Source organism: Salmo trutta, chromosome 3, assembly GCF_901001165.1.
Source record: "Salmo trutta chromosome 3, fSalTru1.1, whole genome shotgun sequence".
NCBI lineage: Eukaryota > Metazoa > Chordata > Actinopteri > Salmoniformes > Salmonidae > Salmo > Salmo trutta.
The window spans coordinates 3,069,443-3,077,101 of NC_042959.1; the positions used below are offsets into that span (position 1 = coordinate 3,069,443).

The 7,659-nt window shown below is 48.8% G+C and overlaps 1 protein-coding gene across 3 annotated transcripts in view; it reads left to right on the forward strand.

Annotated features, from left to right (window-relative positions):
* The window catches only part of cdhr2 (cadherin related family member 2), a 55,840-nt gene that overhangs the window by 7,934 nt on the left and 40,247 nt on the right, over positions 1-7,659 (forward strand). Inside the window, exon 1 of one of the 3 annotated variants that reach the window (XM_029720335.1) lies at positions 2,731-2,854. The exons of 1 other annotated variant lie outside the window; for it this stretch is intronic. The gene's annotated coding sequence lies outside the window, so the exon portion shown is untranslated. Of the gene's footprint in view, positions 1-2,730; positions 2,855-7,659 lie in introns of those variants that run through there. One more of the 3 variants, XM_029720343.1, reaches the window with a different exon arrangement.

Sequence of the window (7,659 nt, forward strand, 5' to 3'; positions counted from 1 at the left end):
TGCGGTAAATAGGGAATAGGGTGCAATTTAGGACACAACCTGAGTGAGAGAAAAAAATGACAGACTAATTCTACAGTTGATGGTGCGAGTGTCGTCTACATTTTATAGATCAACTCTAAATCTGTCCATCTTTCAGACACCACTTCATCTGTAGTATTCCCTTTATTCTGAACTATAGTGGCCTGGAAGACATATTAGTCATTGTCGCATTGTTGTTTACTGTTGCAGTGAGCACTAGAATACAGACTTGCTTTTGTTTGGAGGCAGATCTGGGGTAATGAAGCCAGTGGAACGCGGAGGACGATAATTCTTTGTGTGTCCGCTCCATGTCATGGTGATTGAGCAGAGCGGCCCGGTGGGGGGAGGGTCTTATTGGAACGAGCTCATCAGTACCCTACAGTAGGATGGGTCTCTCACTGGCCCAGAGACACAGAGGCTAACTGCGTCCCAAATGGCACCCTATTCCCTATATAGTGCACTACTTCTGACCAGAGCCCTATTCCCTATATAGTGCACTACTTTTTGACCAGGGCCCTATAGGGAATAGGGTGCCATTTGGGACGAAGAGCCACTGGTCACTGTTAATTACAGTGTCACACCGGAATTACGGTACAGTGGAAGGTTTCTCCTGACCCAGCCCTGTTCGCATCACGGTCATGTGAGGTGATCGTGCCATGGAAGGACCCACTGGGTACAGACGTCAGTTCAACAGTCCACTTTTGATCTACATTTGGTTGCCTTGTCAACTAATGTGAATTCAACGTGAAATCAACGTAGAAATTCACCATGTCATTGAATTTAGGTTCAAAGTTGGGTATAATAATTTTTTTTTAAATTCAATTCCAAATCAGTTTTCCACATTGATTGAACGTCATCATATTTTGAGGGGGTCGTTCATTCAACCAATTTTTGCCCAGGGAGGACGCTCCTCGCAGGACAACAAGAGGGTTTCACTAGGTTCTGCTCGGAGGGAGGGAGGGAGCAAGGGAGGGAGGGAGGGAGGGAGTAAGGGAGGGAGGGAGGGAGGGAGGGAGGGAGCTCCTCGCTGGACAACAGAGGGGTTCAGTAGAGTTCTGCTCGGAGGGAGGGAGGGAGGGAGGGAGGGAGGGAGGGGAGGGAGGGAGGGAGGGAGGGGGGGAGGGAGGAGGCTCCTCACTGGACAACAGAGGGTTTCAGTAGAGTTCTGCTCGGAGGGAGGGAGGGAGGGAGGAGGGGAGGGAGAGAGGGATGGAGGAGGGGAGGGAGGGAGGGAGGAGGCTCCTCGCTGGACAACAGAGGGGTTCAGTAGGTTCTGCTCGGAGGGAGGGAGGGAGCAAGGGAGGGAGGGAGGGAGGGAGGGAGGGAGCAAGGGAGGGAGGGAGGGAGGGAGCTCCTCGCTGGACAACAGAGGGGTTCAGTAGAGTTCTGCTCGGAGGGAGGGAGGGAGGGAGGGAGGAGGGAGGGAGGGAGGGAGGGAGGGAGGGGGGGAGGGAGGGAGGGAGGAGGCTCCTCACTGGACAACAGAGGGTTTCAGTAGAGTTCTGCTCGGAGGGAGGGAGGGAGGAGGCTCCTCACTGGACAACAGAGGGTTTCAGTAGAGTTCTGCTCGGAGGGAGGGAGGGAGGGAGGGAGGGAGGAGGGGAGGGAGAGAGGGATGGAGGAGGGGAGGGAGGGAGGGAGGGAGGAGGCTCCTCGCTGGACAACAGAGGGGTTCAGTAGGTTCGACTCTGCTGGTATGTGATGTATCATCGCTCGGACACCGGTGAGTGACCTGTGACACAACATGTCACACTATCGTCTAGTACATGTAGCGAGGATGTAGAGATCAAGGGAGGAGAGGGGATGGACGCTTTCCCTGTTTAGAAAGAGAGACGGAGAGAAAGAGAGATGGAGAGAAAGACTGTAATTCTTCTTTATGCCTGCAGTAGTGTTGTCTGAACTTGTCGCAGTTTTTTTTCTCACTAGGATAATAATTAAAATATTCAAAACTCTTTTGAGAGAAACAATGTTTTGTTTGTAGTTCATCTGATGCTGGGGGTATGGTCTTCTGGTTACTGTAGCTCCTGGTTACTGTAGCCTGGTTACTGTAGCTCCTGGTTACTGTAGCCTGGTTACTGTAGCTCCTGGTTACTGTAGTCTGGTTACTGTAGCCTGGTTACTGTAGCCTGGTTACTGTAGCTCCTGGTTACTGTAGCCTGGTTACTGTAGCTCCTGGTTACTGTAGCCTGGTTACTGTAGTCTGGTTACTGTAGCTCCTGGTTACTGTAGCTCCTGGTTACTGTAGCCTGGTTACTGTAGCCTGGTTACTGTAGTTATCAGCATTTTACTTTACTGCACGAGACTCCTCACCTATGCTCCTAGCTGTCCGTATGCTATAGAATACACCTAGCTGTCTTTAGCATGGGTGTACACATACACACACACCACACACACCACACACACACCACACACACACACCACACACACACCACACACACATACACACACACCACACACACACACCACACACACACCACACACCACACCACACACACCACACACACCACACACCACACACCACACACACCACACCACACACCACACACACCACACACTGTAAGGAGGCTGCTGCATCGGTCCATCCAGGCCATGTTGTTCACTGTGTTTCTCAATGTGTGTTAATCATTAACATTTACAGCCTAAAAGAGAGGAGATAATCACAAGAGAGAGAGAGAGAGAGAGACAGAGAGAGAGAGAGAGAGAGAGAGAGAGAGAGCAGTAGGCTAAGGTCTCACCTAGACTCCGGTTCAGTCCTCTCCACATCCCTCTGGAACAACCACCTGTTATCTGGCTCTCTCTCTCTGTCTGTCTATACCCAACTAAGGAACGTGGGCCGGTAAGTTTGAGCTTTGAACACTTGTTTGTGTTCATTAGAATATATATATTTTTTTTTTCTTCACTTGGATGTGTTGATGTGACTTGTGAGTAATGTCATTAAGGTTTTAGTGGGAGAGTAAATCTCTGGTCATCGTCACCTGGTTGACTGTGGGATTGTTCTGTGATACAGTAGATAAACATAGTAGTTCTAATTGAGCGTCATTGTTGATAAACTCCTCTTGGAGAATAACAAATTAATCAATTTAACTAGGCAAGTCAGTTCAGAACGAATTCTTATTTACAATGGCGGCCTTCCGGGGAACAGTGGGTTAACTGCCTTGTCCAGGGGCAGAACGACAGATTTGTACCTTGTCAGCTCAGGGATCTGTCCAGGCAACCTTTCGATTACTGGCCCAACGCTCTAACCACTAGGCTACCTGCCCCCTCTACACTCTAACCACTAGGCTACCTGCCTCCCCTACACTCTAACCACTAGGCTACCTGCCGCCTCTACACTCTAACCACTAGGCTACCTGCCGCCTCTACACTCTAACCACTAGGCTACCTGCCTCCTCTACACTCTAACCACTAGGCTACCTGCCGCCTCTACACTCTAACCACTAGGCTACCTGCCTCCCTCTACACTGTAACCACTAGGCTACCTGCCTCCCTCTACACTCTAACCACTAGGCTACCTGCCACCTCTACACTCTAACCACTAGGCTACCTGCCGCCCTACACTCTAACCACTAGGCTACCTGCCACCCCTACACTCTAACCACTAGGCTACCTGCCGCCTCTACACTCTAACCACTAGGCTACCTGCCGCCCCTACACTCTAACCACTAGGCTACCTGCCGCCTCTACACTCTAACCACTAGGCTACCTGCCGCCCCTACACTCTAACCACTAGGCTACCTGCCGCCTCTACACTCTAACCACTAGGCTACCTGCCGCCTCTACACTCTAACCACTAGGCTACCTGCCTCCTCTACACTCTAACCACTAGGCTACCTGCCTCCTCTACACTCTAACCACTAGGCTACCTGCCGCCTCCACACTCTAACCACTAGGCTACCTGCCGCCTCTACACTCTAACCACTAGGCTACCTGCCGCCTCCACACTCTAACCACTAGGCTACCTGCCGCCTCTACACTCTAACCACTAGGCTACCTGCGTCCTCTACACTCTAACCACTAGGCTACCTGCCACCTCTACACTCTAACCACTAGGCTACCTGCCTCCTCTACACTCTAACCACTAGACTACCTGCCTCCTCCACACTCTAACCACTAGGCTACCTGCCTCCTCTACACTCTAACCACTAGACTACCTGCCTCCTCCACACTCTAACCACTAGACTACCTGCCGCCTCCACACTCTAACCACTAGGCTACCTGCCTCCCCTACACTCTAACCACTAGGCTACCTGCCGCCTTTACACTCTAACCACTAGGCTACCTGCCGCCCCTACACTCTAACCACTAGGCTACCTGCCGCCCCTACACTCTAACCACTAGGCTACCTGCCCCCCCTACACTCTAACCACTAGGCTCCCTGCCGCCTCTACACTCTAACCACTAGGCTACCTGCCTCCTCTACACTCTAACCACTAGGCTACCTGCCTCCCTCTACACTCTAACCACTAGGCTACCTTCCTCCCCTCCACTCTAACCACTAGGCTACCTGCCTCCTCTACACTCTAACCACTAGGCTACCTGCCGCCTCCACACTCTAACCACTAGGCTACCTGCCTCCTCTACACTCTAACCACTAGGCTACCTGCCTCCCTCTACACTCTAACCACTAGGCTACCTGCCTCCTCTACACTCTAACCACTAGGCTACCTGCCGCCTCTACACTCTAACCACTAGGCTACCTGCCGCCTCCACACTCTAACCACTAGGCTACCTGCCGCCTCTACACTCTAACCACTAGGCTACCTGCCTCCTCTACACTCTAACCACTAGGCTACCTGCCTCCCTCTACACTCTAACCACTAGGCTACCTTCCTCCCCTCCACTCTAACCACTAGGCTACCTGCCTCCTCTACACTCTAACCACTAGGCTACCTGCCGCCTCCACACTCTAACCACTAGGCTACCTGCCTCCCCTCCACTCTAACCACTAGGCTACCTGCGTCCTCTACACTCTAACCACTAGGCTACCTGCCTCCCCTCCACTCTAACCACTAGGCTACCTGCCGCCCCTACACTCTAACCACTAGGCTACCTGCCGCCCCTACACTCTAACCACTAGGCTACCTGCCTCCCCTACACTCTAACCACTAGGCTACCTGCCGCCCCTACACTCTAACCACTAGGCTACCTGCCGCCCCTCCACTCTAACCACTAGGCTACCTGCCGTCCCTCCACTCTAACCACTAGGCTACCTGCCGCCCCCACACTCTAACCACTAGGCCACCTGCCGCCCCTACACTCTAACCACTAGGCTACCTGCTGCCCCTCCACTCTAACCACTAGACTACCTGCCTCCTCTACACTCTAACCACTAGGCTACCTGCCTCCCTCTACACTCTAACCACTAGGCTACCTGCCTCCTCTACACTCTAACCACTAGGCTACCTGCCTCCTCTACACTCTAACCACTAGGCTACCTGCCTCCTCTACACTCTAACCACTAAACTGCCTGCCTCCTCTACACTCTAACCACTAGGCTACCTGCCTCCTCTACACTCTAACCACTAGGCTACCTGCCTCCTCTACACTCTAACCACTAGGCTACCTGCCTCCTCTACACTCTAACCACTAGACTACCTGCCTCCTCTACACTCTAACCACTAGACTACCTGCCTCCTCTACACTCTAACCACTAGGCTACCTGCCTCCTCTACACTCTAACCACTAGGCTACCTGCCACCTCTACACTCTAACCACTAGACTACCTGCCTCCTCTACACTCTAACCACTAGGCTACCTGCCTCCTCTACACTCTAACCACTAGACTACCTGCCTCCTCTACACTCTAACCACTAGGCTACCTGCCTCCTCTACACTCTAACCACTAGGCTACCTGCCTCCTCTACACTCTAACCACTAAACTGCCTGCCTCCTCTACACTCTAACCACTAGGCTACCTGCCTCCTCTACACTCTAACCACTAGGCTACCTGCCTCCTCTACACTCTAACCACTAGGCTACCTGCCTCCTCTACACTCTAACCACTAGACTACCTGCCTCCTCTACACTCTAACCACTAGGCTACCTGCCTCCTCTACACTCTAACCACTAAACTACCTGCCGCCCCCTCCACTCTAACCACTAAACTACCTGCCGCCCCATCGGCTGATATGTTTAACACACAAGCATATACAGAAATACTGTTTACAAATAGACTAATAATTTGGACAGTTATTAACATGTAAATTACTCATTTGTATTTATACTGTAAGCATGTAAAGTTATTAATTTAGAACAAGCAATGAAGCATGTACGCAAAGCGTTGTTTTCACATCTGAATTTATGACATGATACAGAACATGGGTATTTTACACCTCTGTGGTTAAACATCCCGTTCCCATAACGACAGCCTTCATTTAATGCCTGGCAGTTCAAAGTCTCAGATATGATTTATTTCCAGTCTTATCTGGTTTCTTTGGGGTTTTATATGTGTTGGAGGGAATAGCAGTTTCTAGTTCCTTATAGTAAATAAGTCAAAACAAACTTGAGTAAGACCCGTTTTGGTTGTTATTTTGCCTATTTCTCTTTTTATGTTATTAACTTGTCTCCTCCAAAAATAATTCAATACTGTCTTATTAATAGAATGTAACTTTAAAATAACTTTTAGTTTAGTTTAATATTGAGTATAGGTCGTTATCAATACAACTTTTAGTTTAATATTGAGTATAGGTCGTTATCAATACAACTTTTAGTTTAATATTGAGTATAGGTCGTTATCAATACAACTTTTAGTTTAATATTGAGTATAGGTCGTTATCAATACAACTTTTAGTTTAATATTGAGTATAGGTCGTTATCAATAAAATGTCACAATAATGTGCAGAGCGTTCGATTTGCCCTTTGGGGGCAAGAAGACCCCCCAGCTCCTCTAAAACCATTGACAACTGTGTACCGTTTTTAAGGGATTGTTAAATAAATGTTATCTATTTGGTTGTAATATCACCCTCTCTTGAAGAGTATAGTCAGAACTACACTTTTTCAATTACAGTTAGCTGAACATAGTGGTAAGTAGACCTAATGTACTTTTTTCTCCAACCAACATATAATAGCCTTCAGAAAGTATTCATACCCCTTGACTTATTCCACATTTTGTTGTGTTACAGCCCGAATTCCTCACACATCTACACACAATACCTCATATTGACAAAGTGAAAACCTGTATTTAGATTTTTTTGTTGTTGAAACTTATAGAAAATTAAATATCTAATTTAAATAAGTATTCATACCCCTGAGTCAATACTTTGTAGAAGCACTTTGGCTGAGATTACAGCTGTGAGTCAAACAAAATTCAGTTTTGACATTATGGGGTATTGTGTGTAGATCAGTGACACCAAATCGAAATGTAATCAATTATTAAATTTAGGCTTTAACACAACAAAATGTGGAAAATGTAAAAGGGTGTGAATAACGCTGTTATGGTGACGTTATTACTGCTACACCGGCGGTCACGAGTCATGACGGCAGTCAAATTCTATGTGGCTGTTTAGTCACGGTACCTAGGCTTCTCCAAGCTCTGATGCTGCTGATGGTCATTAGTAACCTACCAAACTAGCTAACTGCCTGGTACTCAGCACTCTATTGCCCCTCTAATCACTCTGACATCAATACAAATGTAATCGAAAA